The sequence below is a fragment of the Carlito syrichta genome, unplaced genomic scaffold (assembly GCF_000164805.1).
Source record: "Carlito syrichta isolate Samal-C Ts95f unplaced genomic scaffold, Tarsius_syrichta-2.0.1 Scaffold302587, whole genome shotgun sequence".
Taxonomy (NCBI): Eukaryota; Metazoa; Chordata; class Mammalia; order Primates; family Tarsiidae; genus Carlito; species Carlito syrichta.
In genome coordinates, this window is record NW_007246683.1 from 639,304 (window position 1) to 658,561 (window position 19,258).

General features: G+C 36.8%; 1 protein-coding gene across 6 annotated transcripts in view; it reads left to right on the forward strand.

Moving 5' to 3' along the window:
- MEF2A (myocyte enhancer factor 2A) overlaps positions 1-19,258 on the forward strand; it is a 156,062-nt gene that overhangs the window by 12,641 nt on the left and 124,163 nt on the right. For 4 of the 6 annotated variants that reach the window (XM_008056976.2, XM_008056978.2, XM_008056975.2 and 1 more), the window contains exon 1: positions 15,124-15,200. The exons of 1 other annotated variant lie outside the window; for it this stretch is intronic. The gene's annotated coding sequence lies outside the window, so the exon portion shown is untranslated. Of the gene's footprint in view, positions 1-3,496; positions 3,501-15,123; positions 15,201-19,258 lie in introns of those variants that run through there. One more of the 6 variants, XM_021711795.1, reaches the window with a different exon arrangement.

Genomic DNA, 19,258 nt, shown 5'->3' on the forward strand with positions numbered 1-19,258 from the left:
ATATGAAGTTTTTTGAAAAGGCAACTTGTAAACTCATAAATTGTTCTGCTAGATATTGACTTCTTTGAAAATTAAACTATATTACCTTGTTATTTTTTTCTACCCTTTGTTTTCTGCATTTTATTTTATAATCTTTGCAGTTGTTCCTTGCTTCCAATAAATGGTAGATATTATGTTGTTCCTTGACGCTGCACTCAATATTGTATTTAATAAGATGGCACTAAATTTGTTCTGTAGTTAATTATCTTTTATTATTTTATCTGCTTTTTTAAAACATGAGAAACAACAACGTAAACTGGAAATTGTTTAGAAATCCTTTATGCTTGGGTTTTAGAATTTAGTTGCTTAGAATAATTATCTGTAAACATTTTTTCCCCTTGAATTAACATGTATTTTGTCAGTGTTTTATGTTGGAGTAGAAATTGACTTGTTTTATTAGTCATTATACATTTCTTTTTGTAAAAATATCAACCAGAATTAAAGGACATATTGACTTTCAACATTAGAATTCTTTTATAATATAAATTAAAGCCTTTTGCTGTTAATGACACAGCTTTGGAGTTACCCACATGGCTTTCAAATGGTGTTTAAAGGCAATCAGTATCTATGCCCATCTGTGTCATTGGAACCTTAATTGAGCTTTCATTTCTTGTTCATAGTTTCCACAAGTCTTAAATAATGGCTTGAGAGGCTCATTATATGTTCATTTCCTCATCTGAATGATCATTTGCCAAAATTTTTTTAAAAATTGACCTCCCTTTTTTTCCCATTTGGTAAATATGGATAACCCCAGAGCAGTGGCCTTGACTCTTACCTGCCCCCCAACAACTCTGTCCTTTATCTATTTCTTGCTCCTTTAACTGTTGTTTCTATATTGCTGATTCTGAAATCGAAATGCATACAGTAAGTACCCTACATACGAATGAGCTCTGTTCTGAGAATGCATTCATAAGTTCAACAAAATTAGCTTAGACACCCAATTGTCTATACTGTACAACCAAATTAGCTTAGACACAATTGTCTATACTTACCAGCTACATCACTGTTGCTTTTATGCTTTCATCCAGACATTCTGGGCTTGAAATAAAGATACAGTACTTCTGTACTCTATACAGTATTGTATAGTAAAGTATACAAATACGCAACCTCTTGTAGAGGATGCACGCACATGGCAACACGTGCCAGACACGTGAACTAACTTATGTGATTGAACATCCAAATGCATGTTTGCATCTTTGAAAGTTCACAATTTGAAGTTTTGTATATAGGGGACTTAACTGTGTGAGACACAGCTCTGTTTCTAGAAGGTAATGGCTCAAGGAGAGTAATATCCCATCAATTACTATACTATATGAATTACTAAGTTACATGTAAATCTTAGACATAATAATGGATTAGGAGTTCAGGAAAGGAAGAGTTCAGAGGTGATTAGGAGATGCTTCCTGGCAGAATTGATCATTTGTGCTGGATATCAAGTTTTATTGTCAGAGATGTGAAAAAGATATTCCACATAGAACAGTTTGAGCAAAAGAGTCAAAACCAGAAAAATGAGAGGTGTTTATTGGACACAGTTTGGCTAGATTGTAAGGCCTTTCAGAAGTATACAATGGTAAAATGGAAAAGAGAGCTTGAGGTGTAGAACTCCTCTAATGCTGAGCGGTTTGAACTTTGTTCTTCAGGTAAAAACAGCCATTGAAAGTGAGGCCCAAACTTTATCAGTATAATAACCATTTGTATTCCTAACCCTGAATTGTACCCCACATCTTAAAAAAAAAAAAAGAAACAAAATAAAGTTTTTAAGCTTGGAAGTGACCAGAGTCATCTTTAATGTCCTCACATACAATAATGAAGAATCATGAATATGTTCTTATTAATTAGCATCAATTAATTAATAATTATTAGTAAAACTTGGTGCCTTAACAAATAATGCCCAACACCACCTTTTAGAAAGCATGGTGATACACTTATTCTTTTTTTTTTTTTTTTAATCGGAGTCTCATTCTGCCACCAGACTGGAGTGCAGTGGCCAGCCTTGTGCTCCTTGCCACCGCAGCCTCGACTTCCTGGGCTCTGGTGATCCTTCCGCCTGAGCCTTCCAAGTAGCTGGAACTACAGGTGTGTGCCACTATGCCTGGCTAATTTTTATTTGTTGTAGAGACAAGGTCTCACCAAGTTGCCCAGGTGAGTCTCGAACCTGCAGGCTCAGGCAATCCATTCACCTCAGGCCTCCCAAAGTGCCCAAAGTGCTGGGATTACAGGCTGAGCCACTGAGCCCAGCCACACTCATTCTTATATTTGATTGTTTGAAGGGAGTTGGTAGGAATACTCACTTTTCAAGTTGGAACAGACCAAACATTGTTCTGTTCATGAAGAACAGATTCCTTCCAGTTAATAGTTTTTCTTTTTTGAAATGCTATAGTATTTTGTTATCTACCTTACCATATGTATTAGTTCATTTTATGTTGCTGTAAAGGAATACTTGAGGCTGGGTAATTTGTAAAGAAGAGATTTCTTTTGCTCATGGTTCTGCAGGATGTACAAGAAGCATAGCACCAACATCTACTTCTGGTGAGGGCCTCAGGAAGCTATAATCATGGCTGAAGGCAAAGATTGGGAACAGGCCTGTAACATGGTAAAAGGGAGCAAGAAAGCGGGGAGGAGTTACCAGGCTTTTTTTTTTTTTTTTTTTTTTGAGTCAGAGTCTTACTTTGTTGCCCAGGCTGGAGTGCAGTGGCAAGCTCACAGCCACTGCAGCCATGACCTGCTGGACTCAGCCATTTCTTCTGCCTCAGCCTTCCAGGTAGCTGGAACTACAGGCACGAGCCAGCATACCTGGCTAATTTTTTGATTTATTGCAGAGACAAGGTCCCGCCAAGTTGTCCCTGGGCTCAGGCAATCCTGCCTCTGCCTCCCAAAGTGCTGGGATTATAGGCGTGAGCCACCGCACCTGGTTTGCTAGGCTTTTTTTAACAGTCAGATCTCATGTTACCTAATAGAGCAAGAAAACTCATCACCAAAGGAATGACACCTCATCATTCCTGAGGGATCTGCCCCCATGACCCAAGCACTTCCTACCAAGCCCCACTTCCAACATTGAGGACCACATTTTAATATGGGATTTGGAGAGGACAAATATCCAATCTATATTACTGTTTATCATGTTCGTCCTTATATTAAGGTAATAGATGTATTCCCACTGCATTGAAGTTTGAATGCTTGTCTTTTTTTTTTGTATTCTCTTCATGTAAGATTCTCAGTAAATATATAGTAAAAAAAAAAACAAACTAAAACAAATTGATGTCTTACAAAGGACCCAGGATTTTACAAAGTTGTCAGTGATATAGGATTTGGACTGAGCTAAGGTTTTGGAATAATAACTTTTGAGTCATCTGTAGAGCTCTGCTGGTCTATATCAGTAGTTCTCAACCTTTTTTCTGCAGTGATACATTAGTATAATTTTGACATACATCATGTACTCCCTGGACTTTTATAGCAGAGAAGTAAAGAATTACAGTAATTTATAATTGCCACAAATGTCCTGGGATATGCTGTAGATACAATAGGTAGCAAGGTAATATGCAATTCTTAGGGCAGTAGCTGTAGATCTCACCCATTCTCTTACACAAAAGAACGCATATTATAATGTAAGTAAAGGGGTTACTGTGAGGGTAATCTGAAGCCATTCCTTTTTCTTTTAAGGTGCAGACCAGCACTTTAGAAGTATTAAATTACTTGTGAGAGAACTCCCAAGTTATGATTCCCATTTTTCAACTTAGCTTTAAGACCTTTTGGAATTCTTATTTTCCATTCATTCAGGTGTTTTTTGCTGTTTGTTTTAAATAGGTAGAAACTTATTTTAATATAGATTATATTGGTAGTTGGGATTTTACTCCTGGATTCCATTTAATTTCTGTGAGCTTTAGAGTTTACATTTGTAAAAAGTTCTCTGAGTCTTCTTCCAGTTCAAAACTTTAGGAAGTTGATGATCAGGAATACAGTATCCAAACTTTTTTTAGATTTTTGGCTAAAAGCCTTATTAATATGGAAATCTGGTTGAAATACTGACAGTTTACAGATTACTTAAACGAAGTGTTGTGTATTTGACCATTATGTTACGTGTGTAAGGTTGTATTTTAAAGTGTGCTTAGTGTGTGTTCATGTGTGTGCATGTATGGGTATGTGTGGACAAAATGTGCTCTTAGTTATAGGTGTTTGGATAGTTGAGGACTGTAAAGGTGATGGATTACAGTAATTATGTCTGTGAAGGACTACTGGAAGTGTTAGCCTGTAAGATCAGGTTGAGGAGTAGAGCAAATGGAATGTTAGCTTTCAGGAAGTCACATCCTTCATTTGAAGAATTATAGGTTCATTAGAACATGTAATAAATATTAACCTTTAACGTGAAAACTTTCAGTATGGTTATTGATTATAGATTTGGGATGGGAATGGTTATTTAGTAGAAAATAACAGGTCAGTCATGTATCACATGCATCTTGAGAAATGCAACATTAGCCGATTTCATCATTGTGTGAACTTCGTAGAGCATACAATATTTGCACAAACCTAGATAGTATAGCCTACTACACACCAAGGCTATATATAGTATGGCCTATTGCTCCTGGGTTACAAGCCTGTACAGCATGTTACTGTATTGAATACTGTAGGCAGTTGTAACACAATGTAAGTATTTGTGTCACTAAACATACCCAAACACAGAAAAGGTAGAGTAAAAATATGATATAAAAGATAAAAAAGTACACCTGTATAGATAGGGCAGCTCTGTTATAACCTTATGGGGTCACTGTAGTTTATGCGGTGCATACCTGACCAAAATGTTGTTATGAGACATGACTGTACTAGTAATTTTCCTAAAGTGCCTAATTAACCTGTGGAATAGCAACAGATAAGTGAATCATTATGTGGAAGGTGTTAGATACCACAAGGAAGTGATATTGTAGAAAAGAAAATCTAAAAATACTCTAAATGTTTGGTAAGAACCGAAGCTAGAAGTGAGTACATGCATCCACATGGAAACTTGTATACCAGTGCTCATAGCAGCGTTAGTCATAATAGGCAAAAAGTGGAGACCACTCAGATATCCATTAATTGATGAAAGAATAAATAAAATGTATTTCCATACAATGGAATATTATTTCACAATAAAAAGATATGAAGTACAGATGCATGCTACAACATGGATGAATCTTGGAAACATTGTGTTGATGAAAGAAGCCAGTCACAAAAGACCACACATTGTATAATCCTGTTTATATGAAATGTTTGGATAGACAAATCTATAGAGATGCAAAGTAATGCCTGAGCTTGGGGAGTGAGAGCTTGGGGAGTGAGGGCTCAGGAGATATGGGTAGGGAATGGGGAGTTACTGCTAATGGGTACTGGGGTTTCTTTTTAGGAGTGATGTAAATATTCTGGAATTAGTAATGAGGGTTGCATACAACCGAGAATATCAAAAACATTAAAGTGTGTGCTTTAAATGGGTGAATTGTATGATATGTGTATTATGTTTCAGTAAAGCTGCTTTCTTTTTTATTTTTTGAAAAAAGAACAAAAGCTGTATGAAGAGATGTTTGGGGTTTTTGGGTAGTTAGGGATGTAGATGGATGTGGAAAGCCATGAGGAAAAGTGGCCATTTCTTGGCATTAGTGTATTATCACTCTATCACACAAATGCTACCTATGCTACCTTCTCCATCCACTAGCTAAGAATGTAATAATGTGCTTTAGTGGAGATTGTATAAGAACCTACCTTTTTAGCTTTACCTAGCACTGAGGCTGGAATTGTGCATGATTCCAGTTGACAGGATTAATTTGACCATTTTCTTATCTGTTTTTCATATTAAATTCAAATACTTTAATGTTTTCAAGGTTAAGGTTGTGCACAATTGTATTCTGCCCATCTGTCCTACATCCTGCTTTGCTCTTTTTGTTCACACCTATCCAAGTTTTTGTCACTTTTCTTTTTTATCTCCTGGAATTGGAACAATCCCTAGTTTCATGTTTGCATACAATTTTCTTCCTGAAATGCTTGCTTTTGTGAAATTTTGCTGACTTAAAGATATTCTTAGGATTTAGTATCTATATATTTATAAAACTGTCCTTTTAAGGCCTTAGTAGTATTTTTTAAAATTCTAGTATCAGAAATTTAATGATTTTAAATATATTCCACTTGGCTTTTGCTGTAATATTTGCTTTTCTGATATCTTGAATAAAGTCATGACCTTTCAAAAGGGATGTTGTTAAGAAATTGTCTTCCAGTGGCATTCTTCATATGTTCTATATACCTATTTTCTGGGTTATTTCTTTTTATGGCTGTGTTTGTCCACCAATAAGTAACTATAATGATGATGGCTTAATTACCTGGCACAGAATTTTTACTGTTTGCTAGTCACTATGCTGAGGGCATTACATGCTTATTTAGTTTTCACAACTCAGCTTATCAGGTATAGCGACTACAGTGCTTTGTAGATGAGGAAACAGACTCAAAAGTAATGCTGATTGCTTTTGGTGAAATCAGAAACATCTTTTAATTATATGTAGATTTCCAGTGTTGAGAGTGACTTTCACAAAGTGTGAATTGTGGATCTTTGTGTGTTCTTTGGTGATGTCTCAGATTTGCAAATTTTTTCCTAAATGGAATCATATAATATATACTCTTTAGTGCCTGGCTTTTTTCCCTCAGAGTAATGTTTTTGTATTTTATCCATGTTTGCACTTATCGTGTTCCATTTTACTGTTGACTAGTGTTTCTTTATGTTTATACTGCAATTTCTCCATTCATCTTTCATGGACATTTTGGTTGTTGCCAGTTTGAAGCTATAAATAAAGTTGCTATGAACATTTGAGTACAAGCCTTTGTGGACATAGACTTTCATTTTTTCTTGGGTAAATACCAAAGAATGAGTTTTCTAGGTCACATGGTAAGTGTATGTTTTATAAGAAATTGTGACACTTTTTTCAAAGTAGTTGTATGGTTTCATAGCCTTACCAGCAGTGAAAGAAAGTTCTAGTTTCTCTGTATCTTCACCGACATTTTGTGTTGTCAGCCATTTTAAGTTTAGCCATTTTAGTGGATATATACTTATATCTCCTTATAGCTTTAATTTACATTTCTTTGATGACTAATGATATTAAACATTTTTCATTTGCTTATTGGCTTTTTAAATATGAAATGTCTTCAGATATTTTGCTCATTTTTAATTGGATTGTTTGCCTTCTTATTACTGAGCTGTAAGAGATCTTTATATATTTTGGATAGAAGTCTTTTTTCATTCTCTCTATTGTATTGTGAATATTTTTCTTCCTTATTGGTATATTTGAAAGAGCAGAATATTTCAGTTTTGATGAAGTACTGTTTGTCAATTTTTTTCCTTTATGGTACGTGCTATTTGTGTCCTATTTGATAAACATTTGCCTTACATGGGTCAGTGGAATATTTTTACCTGTTTTTGCCTTGGAAGTTACAGGTCTATGATTCATTTTAAGCTAAGTTTTGTGACTCTTATGAGATAATATCAAGGTTCATCTATTTGTTCAAGTATCATTTGTTGATAAGGTTTTCCCTTCTTCCTTTGAACTACATTGCCACCTTTGTTGAAGGTTAAATGACCATGTATGTGGATTTCTTCTGGATTCTCTGTTATGTTCCATTGATTTATATGTTTTTGTTTTTTGTTATTACAAGAACACACTGTAATAGTCTTAAAATCAGGTAGTGTAAATCCTCCAGTCTTTTTTTTCTTTTTAAAGTTGTTTTTATTATATTATACATTTTTAATTATTTTGTCAGTTTCTACAAGAATGCTTGCGGGATTTTGATTGGGGTCGTACTGAATCTGTAGATCAATTTGGAGAGAATCAATATCACAACAATATTGGTTATGATGATTGTGGTATTGACTCATGAACACTGCTTCATGAACATGATAAATCTCTTCATTTATTTAAGCCTTAATTTTTCTCAGCAGTGGTTTCTAGTGTTTAGGATGTTAGTCTTGCACATATGTTGTCAGATTTGTTTTTAAATATTTCATGCTAATGTAAATGATATTTTTAAAAAAAATTTAATTTTGCATTTGCCATTACTAATATACAGAAATATAGTTAATATTTAACATTGACCTTGTATTCTACAACATTGCAAACCCCATTTTTTAGTTATAGTCACTTTATTGCAGGTTTTTTGATAGTTGCTGTGTATGATGTCATGTGATATGTGAATAGAAGCTGTTTTAAGTTCCTTTCCAATCTGGATGCCTATTCTTGCATTGTTGCACTGGTTAGGACCTCCAGTAAAATGGTCAATAGAAATGATGAGAGTGGGCATCTTTATTTTATTTCCAGTGTTTGGGGAAAAAATTGTCTTTGACCACCATTAAGTATGATGTCAGTTTTTCCTTTTCTGTAGATGTCCTTTTTAAGTTGAGGAAATTTCTATCATTCCTACTTTGCTGACTTAAGAAATTCTTTATGAATGTATGTTTTATTATTTCTTTATGTCTATTGAAATTAGTCACATGGCTTAAGTATGTTAATGTAGTGAATTACATTGATTTTTGAATTCTGAACCTACCTTGTGTTCCTGAGACAAACCCACTTGTACTTATATTTCCTTTATATGTTTTGCTGGATGTGACCTGTTAATATTTTGTTAAGAACGTTTGCATCTATACACGAGTAGCATTGATAGGTAGTGACTTTTACTTGTCTTCATGTCTTGTTTTGGTATAAGGGTTATTTATGCTGGCCTCCTTAAATATGTTTGGAAGTGTTTCCTCTTCTTCTGTTTCCTAAAAAGAGATGTGTACGACCGATATTAAATCTTCAGATGTTGAAGAATTCACTAGTGAAGCTATCTAGGTCTCAAGATTTCTTTGTGGGAAGCTTTTAAATTATGCATTTAGTTTCTTTATTAGATACAGGGTTGTTTAGACTTTCCTTTTTATGTCAGTTTTGATCATCTGCATGTTTCAAGGTATTTTGTCTGGTGAAGTTGTTAAATTTATCGGTATAAAACTACACTTAGTATACTTTTAATGTTTGAAATATTTGTGGTGATGTCCTTTCTTTCATTTCTGATGTTGGTAAATTTGTGTCTCTTCTCTTTTCTTGACCAGTCTAACTATGAGTTGTTTTTTTTCCCCCAAAAAAGCAGCTTTGCTTTCATTAATGTTATCTATTGTTTGTCCCTCATCTAATTTCACCAGTTTTTCCTTTTATTATTTTCTTACTTCTACTTTTAGTTTAATATGTTATTTTAACTTCTTAGGGTAGAAGCTTATAACATTGTTAAACCTTTATTCTTTTCTAACATGAGCACTTAAAAGCTGTAAATTTCCAAGTACTGTATCTTTAGCTGTACACCATGTAACCTAATAATGCTTTTATCATTCAGTACAATGTGTTTTTAAATTTTCTATGATTTCTTTAACCCACGAGTTATTTAGAAATGTGTTAGTTTCCAAAGATCTGGAAAATCTCCCAACATATTTTTGTGATTGATCTTTAATTTAATTTTTTTGTGGTCAGAAAACATTTTCTGTGTGATTTAAATTCTTATAAATTTTTAAGTCTTGTTTTATGGTCTAGCATTTGTTCTCGTTGCCTGTACCAAGAGACATGCACACTTTCATGTTTGTCCTTATGTGGTTGGTTGTATTGCTCAGTTAAACCAAAAACTGGTTTATAGTATTGTAAAGCTGGTCTTCACTGATTTTCCATCTATACACTTTACCAGTTAGTGTGAAGAGAGTGTTGAAATCTCCAGCTGTACCTGAAGATTTATCTATTTCCTCTTTTAGTTCTGTCAGTGTTTACTTCATGTATTTTGAACCTCTATCATTGGCTGCATAAATATGTAGAATTATTTTGTATTTTTGATAATTTCACACTGTCAGAATTAGGAAACATCCCTGGGAATATTCATTTTTCTGAAAATCTACTTTGATAGTAATACAGGCACTCCAGTTCTCTTTCTATTTTTTTTTTGAGTTGGAGCTCCACTCCGTTGCCCAAGCTGGAGTGCAGTGGCACGCTCACGGCCACCTCAGCGTTGACCTGCTAGGCTCCGGTGATCCTTCCACCTCAGCCTTCTGAGTAGCCAGAACTACAGGTGTGCGCTACCATGCCCGCTAATTTTTGAGATATATATATGTGTGTGTGTGTATATATATATATATATATATTTTTTTTTTTTTTTTTTTTTTGTAGAGACGAGGTCTTGTCAAGTTGCCCTGGCTGGTCTTGAACTCGTGGGCTCAGGCAATACACTTGCCTTGGTCTCCCAAAGTGCTGGGATTATAGGCTGAGCCCCCAAGCCTGGCCCACTTCAGCTCTCTTAGGATTAATGTTTGTATGATATATCCTATTCTGTTTTTTGTTTTCTATCTGTGTTGTTATATTTAAAGTGGGTATCTTACAGACCACATATGGTTGGACTTTCTTTTTTATCCAGTCTGACAATCTCTACCTTTTAATGGGGATGTTTAGACCATATATATATGTAATTATTGATACAGTTAGAGTTAAGTGTATTCTCTTGCTATTTGTTTTCTGTTTGTCCCATCTACTTTGTGTATCCTTTTCCTCTTTTTTCCCTTTTTTGGATTGCATTTTTTAAAAAATAATTTTTTTCCTTTTTTTATTTGAATCTAGGTCTCTTTTGTCCAACCTGAAGTGCAATGGTATGATCACCACCTTTAGCAGCCTAAACCTTCAGGGCTCAGGTGATCCTTCTGCCTCAGCCTCCCAAGTAGCTAGAACTACAGGTGTGCATCACTATGCTCGGCTAAGTCTCAGGTTTTTTTTTTTTTTCCTTTTTGTAGAGACAAGGTCTGGTTATGTTATGTAGCCTAGGCTGGTCTCAAACTCCTGGGCTCAAGCAGTCCTCCTACCTCAGCCTCCCAAAGTGCTGGGATTGCATGTGTAAGCCACTGCACCTGGCTTGGATTATGCATTTTTAAAAATATGCATTTCATTTTATCTACTTTCTTGACTTATTAGTTTTATTTGTAATGGTTTATTTATTTGAGACAGGGTTTCACTTTGTTATCCAGGCCGGAATGCAGTGGTGCCATCACAGCCTTGAACTCCTGGGCCTAAGGGAGTTTTATTTTCTTAGTAGTTTCTCTAGGGTGCATCTTAAACTTATCACACTCTGGTAAGATTACTTTAGTTACTTTAGTAAGATTCTTACTATAGTGTACTTCCCGTTTTTTTTCCTTCATTTTTTGAACTATTGTCATTTTTTAAATCCTATATATGCTATAACTATAATTATTACTACTTTTGCTTTAGACAGTCAAATATCTTTTTACTTTTACATTGAAAGTAAGAAAATAAATTTCTTGTATTAGTCACAAGTTTACCATTTGAGTTTTTCTTTCTTTGTGTAGAGCTAGGTTTCTATCTGTTATTTTTTAAAAATGTAAGAGACTTTCTTAGAGTCGTTTTAGGTTAACAAAAAAATTAAAGAGAAAGTACAGAGTTCACATATGTCAGGGACCCCCTCCAGTGTTCCCTATTATTAATGTCTTGTGTTGGTGTGGTACATTTGTTAAAACTGATCAGCCAGTATTGATACATTAGTATAGACTAAGTTCATCATTTATATCATGACTCACTTTGTATTGTACAGTTCTGCTATCGTTTTTCTACTTCCTAAAGAACTTCCTTCAGTGTTTCTTGCATTGCAGTCCTGCTGGTGACAGATTGTCTTAGCTTTTGTTTGTCTAAAATGTGTTTCTCTTTTATTTGTGAAGGTTATTTTTGCTTTATGTAGATTTTAGCTTACAGGTGTTTTTTTTCTTTCTAGCACTTTACAGGTGTAATTCCTTTGTTTTAAACTTGTTTGGTTGTTTCTTTATGGGAACTATATCCCTCCCACCCTCATCTTTTGGCTACTTTTAAGATTTTTCTCTCTATGACTGGATTTCAGCAATTTATTATTATGTGCCTTATTCTGTGTGGTTTCTTTGTGTTTAACCTGCTTTATGTGCATTGAGTTTCTTGAATATGGGTGTTCAGTTTTCTTTAATTTTGGAAACTCTTTGGGCCTTAGGTCTTTAGATATTTTTTGTTTCCGCATGCTTCCATGACTCCAATTACACCATTTTTTCAATATTGCTCTGCTATTCTCACAGGCTCTTGATCTGTTTTTATTTTGCATTTGACTGTTCTTACATCTTCAATTTAGTGATCTTTTTTTCCTGCCCTGCTTAATTTGCTGTTAATTTCATCCAGTTAAATTTTTGATTTAACTGCTCCACATCATCCCTGAACTGTCATCCTGACTGAATCCGAGCGCTTTCTTCAGGTATTATTGTGCTGAGCTGCTCGCTGTCTAGTGTTGTAGAATTATAGTTTTATGTTTGATCAGTCTTCTTGTTGATTTCAACAGGAGAGCATATCTGATACCAGTTACTACCTCATGGTTGGTGAAACGGTCAACTTGGGCAAGGTTGGCCGGTGCCAGTGCTGGGGTCCTTGGGAATGATGAAGAATGGAGAGTGAGGCAGGGTGGACTGGTGCTGCGGCCTGGGCTGTGGGAATAATGCAAGATTGCAACCAAGTAAGAAAGTAAAAGAGGTAAAGTTTATTACTCACCTTTCACAGATTGGAAAAGGGGCCAATACTCAGAGGTAAGTGTGGCCTCGAAATGGGTATATTTAAGGACTTTGGAGAGGAGAGAACGGCAGGTCTCGGTGGAAGAGAAGAATATCAGAGTGAGAGCGTGACAGATCTCAGTGGAACCTCCAAAAATGTTAGGGTCATACACTCCCCCAGCGGGGCCTCCAGAATATTTAAGTCAGCCTGCTGGGGGTGTGGGTGTCTGGGGTGCGATCTGATGACGCATAAAAGATGCAAAGAATTGCACCAAGTTAGATTAGAAAATATAGTTTATTTTAAAAGTAAATTAGAAAAGATTCACCTCCCCAAGGTGGGGAGGGGGCCGAAGCCAGGAAGCATGGCCACAGCCATAACTCAAAGAGCACGTGGCCACACGAGTCTAACAAGACAATGGCCACTTGTTGCTTGTGATTGAGTCCTTTTAGCCATTCCCTTTGATGGTAGGAGGTCATTAAGGTGATTGGGTGGTGGTCTGCTCCACATCATCATGAAGGGGGGCAGGTAAGCGCAGATACTGATGTCAGGTGATGGGCAGCAGGCAGATGGATAAGTTAGTCACATGATTGCTGCCATGGTGGGGTCTATGTGTGTCACATAGATCACAAAGGGGTGATTACGTTAACTTGGGGGTTTGGGCCTGGAGGGGTTTTTCCTGCAAGAGAATTGTTAGACATTTGCAGTCCACAAACTCTTTGACCAAAGGTGATCTTATTATCATTTCTATGGTTTTGGCCATCCAAACAGTGATCTTTAACCTTCCATCTTGACAAGGAACCTAAAAGTTTGCTATCGATTACTAAGCCAAATAATGAATTGAAAGGTTGGGCTGTCCTGGTCTTGCGCCTGATGGAGATTTGCCAAGGGGGTGGAATAGGTGGTAGCTTGACCTGCAGTAGAATTGTCTAAACGCTTTCTAATGGCTGAGGCAAAAAGACCAAACTAAGAATAAGTTAAGTTTTTTCTAGGTTTCCATAGGTACCTCCTTTCAGTTGGTAATAAAAATCTTCTTAAGGCATGAATAGTTGGTTGCCCATATGTGCTCACCTTCATTTGAATTAAAAACAACATTGCAAGCTGGGCTTGGTGGCTCAGCCTCTAATCCCGCGCCTTTGGGAGGCTGAGGTGAGTGGCTTGCCTGAGCTCGCAGGTTCAAGACCTGCCTGGGCAGCGAGACCTCACCTCTGCAATAAATCAAAAAATCAGCCGGGTGTGGTAGTGCGTGCCTGTAATTCCAGATACTTGGAAGGCTGAGGCGGAAGGATCGCTGGAGCCCAGCAGGTCGAGGCTGCGGTGGCCGGGAGCGGCCACTGCACTCCAGTCTGGGTGACAGAGTGAGACTCCAACTCAAAAAAAAACCATTGCAGCTAAACCTAAGTTTTGATTACAAAGGAAATTTGCCACAGGCAAATATGCTCCTTCTGTTGTGTGTATAGGCTGTCTTTTATGTGTCTTTTTATTTAGTTTTTTGTCAATTGCGTTTTTGTCTTAATTTGGATTGACTTTAAGACTGTTTTCATATAGAAACCCCTTTTTCAACATTGCACTACGTTCAGTAGAGGATTATCCAGTGAAATGTTGATAATTTCCAAATGTAAGGTAATACAAGTAGTTTTGAATCTTGGTTGAAGTGGTCATTTCATTTAGCCATTATAGTATGGAAAATTAGAAGGCAGGCAACTTGTACCATGGTATAAAAACATTATATTCAACATTTAACTGTTTTTGAAATGATAATGCTTCAAATATCTAGTTTCTTTCAGAGTACCTTCTATTAAAAGGCATTTTTAAATTAATTTTTGATTTTTTCTTTTTTTTTGAAGACAGGGTCGTCAGGGTCTTACTCTGTTACCCAACGTGGACTGCAGCGCCGTGATCATAGCTCACTGCAGCCTGGAACTCCTTGGGCAAGCCATCCGACAGGCATGTGCCACCACACCGGCTAATTTTTGAAAATTTTTATAGAGATAAGGTCTTGCCATGTTATCCACACTGGTCTTGAACTTCTGCCCTTAAATGATCCTCTTGCCTCAGCTTCCCAAAGTGCTAGGGTTACAGTCATGAGCCACTATGCCTGGCAAAACTTTTAATGTTTTTATTTTTATCATCTATTGCTTTAGATTGGAGAAGAACAAATTGTGTTTCTCCTGCTCTCACACACATCATTCATCACAGGCTAATTCACCTCTGGTTACTAAAATGTGTGTGAAGCCGGGCTCGGTGGCTCAGCCTGTCATCCCGCGCCTTTGGGAGGCTGAGGTGAGTGGATTGCCTGAGCCCGCGGGTTTGAGACCCGCCTGGGCAGCGAGACCTCATCTCTACCATAAATCCAAAAATCAGCCGGCCGTGGTAGCGCATGCCTGTAATTCCGGCTACTCGGAAGGCTGCGGTGGAAGGATCGCCGGAGCCCAGTGGGTCGAGGCTGCGGTGCCGGGAGCGGCCACTGCACTCCAGTCTGGGCGACAGAGTGAGACTCCTGCTCAAAAAAAAAAAAAAAACAACTAAAATGTGTGTGAGGGTTTTCACCTACATACCAACCAGTTCTCCAGTTGACGTCAGGTGGGTTTCCTGTAATTCAATTCTGATACTGCCTACCGGAGAGAGCATCAGATTCCACAGGTAAAGGGCTCAGTCTCATAAGACTGCCCCTCTTCAGGTGCCAATTGCAAGTCCTTGGTTGTGACTTGTGCTTCTGACCAACTGGTTATAAATAAGGGTTTCCCACATGCCCCTGTTCTGTTTTGATTAATTTTCTAGAGTGGCTCACAGAATTCAGGGAACTTTACTTATGTTTGCCCATTTATTATAAAGGATACAGAAGACTACCAGATGGAAGAGATGTATAATAGGGCAAGGTATGTAGGAAGGGTAGTATGTCTTCCACATTGTTTCCAAGTACACCGCCTTCCAGGGACTTCCATGTGTTCAGCTCTCCAAACCCTTTTGGAAGCTCTCCAAACCCTGTCTTACTGGGGTTTTTTGGAGACTTCATTATCTAGGCATGATTGATTGCGTCATTGACCATTGGTGATCAACTCAACCTCCAGCTCCTCACCCCTTCCCAGAGGTTGGGAATGGGGTGAAAGTGTCAACCGTCCAATTATTCCTTGGTCTTTCTGGTGGCTAGCACACATCCTGAAGTTACATAGAGACCCTTGGGGACCAGTTATGTCATTATGATCTGAGAGAAAACTCTTACTACTTCAGAGATTCCAAGGGTTTTAGAGCTGTTTGCCAGGACCTGGTGACAAAGACCAAATATATATTTCTTATTATATCATGTTATTCCTGTCAGTGTGATTTGTGTGATACCATCTTGTATATATATATTTTTTTTTTTAGTAAAAGGTGAAAGATTTATTTGTTGTGAAAAGAAACCAGAGTATCCTTTCTTGTATATTTTTTAGTACTGATAATTGTCATATAGAAACTTTAAATATATTTTTAAAGTATTGAGAAATTATCAGTATTTATAAATATTTTTGTTCACAGCAGGCACCCACCTATTATTTGCCATGGTATCTGTCATATGTAAGTATTGATGTCCAATGCATATCTGTAGCTGTTCAAATGTATAGATCCTCTGAGACTGAGATTTGTTTTGCTGTCTTTTGAATATATTGCTATGGTAGATACTCGTTTTTTTCACTTGTTCATACAACAAAAGCATTAACTAAATTGTAGTTATGTGTAGCAGTTAAGAGCATGTCTAGATTCTAATCCTGGCGTTATCACTTTAATAGCTGTATAACCAACTCAGCCTGTAATCCCAGCACTTTGGGAGGCTGATACGAGTGGATTGTCTGAGCCCACAGGTTTGAGACCAGCCCAGGCAACTTGGTGAGATCTCATTCCTACAATAAATAAAAAATTAGCTGGGCATGGTAGTGTGCACCTGTAATTCTGGCTACTTGGAAGACTGAGGTGGAAGGATCTTTGGAGCCCAGTGGATCAACACTGGGGTGACCGTGAATGTGCCACTGCACTCCAGCCTGGGTGACAGAGTGAGACTCCAACTCAAAAAAAAAAAAAATAGCTGTATAATCTTGGGCAATTGCTCCATTAGTATTTCAGTTTCCTTTTGAGGATAATAATGAGGTTGTTGTTAGCCTTATATCAGGTAATATATGTAAAACAGTATGCTGATTAGCATATGACAGATACTGAAATATTACTGCACTGTTGCAGTTGTTACTACATTAAGCCTTTCCTGAATATCTTTTCTATAATTTTAATCTCCTCCTTCTGATAGTACTTCCTTACCTGCTTACATTTTTTTCTCATTAAGGGCTTTTCCACTAACCTACCATATATATTATACATTCCTTATTCACCTTGTACTGTAGGTCTCCTCACCAGAAAGTAAATTCCATGAAGTCAGGAGTAGGGAGAGAGATTTATTCTTAGCACCTAGAAGAGTGCCTGGAATATACTGAATGTTCAGTAAATATGTTCTAAATGAATTATATTGAATTGTGGGCCAGGTAGTGACTAATATTGGAGATATACAAATGAAAAAGTATAAAATTCGTTTTTGAAAAGCATATGGGAAATCAAAACAGATTAAAAGATACTCAAAAACAAATGAAAATGGAGAAACATCTTTCTAAAACCTCTGGGATGCCATGAAAATAGTACTAAGGGGGGAATTTATCTCTCAACAAACAGTTATGAAGAAAATGGAAAGATCACAAGATAACATCCTAACAGATCACCTAAGGGAGCTGGAAAAGCAAGACCACCAAAATCCTAACTTCAGCAGAAGAATCCAGATCAGCAAAATAAAAGCCCAAATAGGGACATAGAGGACAAAAAGATAATACAAAAAAAAATCAATGAAATAAAAAGCTGGTTCTTTGAAAGGATAAACAAGATTGACGGTCCCCTAGCTAGACTGACCAAGAAAAAGAAAGAAAAGGTCCAAATAAACACAATCAGAAATGTAAAAGGTCAAGTCACAACTGAACCTGAAGAAATACAAAAGATTATCAGAGACTACTATGTATACTTATATGGAAACAAACTTGAAAACCTATAGGAAATGGAGGACTTTCTGACCTCAGACAACCTTCCCAAGTTGAAACAAGAAGAAATCGTGACCCTAAACATATCAGTAACAATCCAAGAAATTTAATGTCATAGAAAATTACCTACAAAAAAAAGCCCTGGAGCAAATGGCTTTCCAGCAGAATTCTACAAAACATACAAGGAGGAAATGATACCAGTCCTACTGAAAGTATTCCAGGCAATTGAGAAAGATAGAACTCTTCCCAAATCATTTTACGAAGCTAACATCACATTGATACCCAAACCAGGTAAAGATCCAACAAAGAAAGAGAACTACAAGCCAATGTCCTTGATGAACTTTGATGCTAAAATTCTCAACAAGATCCTAGCAAATTGGATTTCACAACACATCTCAAAAATCTACCATGACCAAGGAGGCTTCATCCCTGGGATGCAGGAGTGGTTCAACAATCATAAGACTATAAATGTAATTAAATACATAAAATGTAAAAACAAAAATCACGATTATATAATTAGATGCAGAAAAAGCTTTTGATAAAATCTAGAACCCCTTCTTGATAAAAACCCTTGAACATCTAGACATAAATGGAACATCCCTCAAAATAGTAAAAGCCATCTAGGAGAAATTCACAACCAGCATACTGCTAAACAGACCATCTGAACAAGACAAGGATGCCCTCTCTCACCCCTCCTTTTCAACATAGTTTTGGAAGTCCTAGCTAGAGCAATCTGACAAGAGAACAAGATCAGCGGTATCCAAATAGGAAAAGAAGAAGTCAAGTTATCCTTCTTTGCAGATGACATGATTCTATACCTCAAAAACCCAAGAGAATCTGTCAAAAACCTCCATGCCCTGATAAAGGGCTTTGGCAAAGTCTCAGGGTATAAAATCAATGTGCAAAAGACAGCTGCATTTCTATACACCAACAACAAATAAACAGGAACCCAAATAAAAAGCATAATCCCATTCACAACACCCAGAAAAAAAAAACCTCAAATACCTTGGCATCTTCCTAACCAGAGACGTGAAAGACCTTTACAATGAAAACTGCAAAACACTGCACAAAAAAATCAAAGACACAAACGAATGGAAAAATATTCCATGCTTATGGATTGGACGAATCAATATTGTTAAGATGTCCATCGTACCCAAGGCAATCTACAGATTTAACACAATACCCATTAAATTACCAGCATCATTTCTCAGACCTGGAAACAACAGTACAGAAATTCATATAGAAACATAAATGACCAGGAATAGCCAAAAACAATTCTCAGCAGAAACAGCAACAAAACAAAGCAGGAGGTATTGCACTCCCAGATTTTAAACTTTATTATAAAGCTACAGTAATCAAAAGAGCCTGGTAGTGGTACAAGAACAGGCATATAGACCAATGGAATAGGATAGAGATTACAGAAGCAAAACCTCAAATTCTGAACCAACTCATCTTTGACAAAGCCTCCACAACCAATGATTGGGGAGAGGAGACCCTATTCAGTAAATGGTGTTGGGAAAACTGGCTGATCACATGCAGAAGATTGAAACAGGACCCCTATCTGTCACCATACACAAAAATCAACTCTAAATG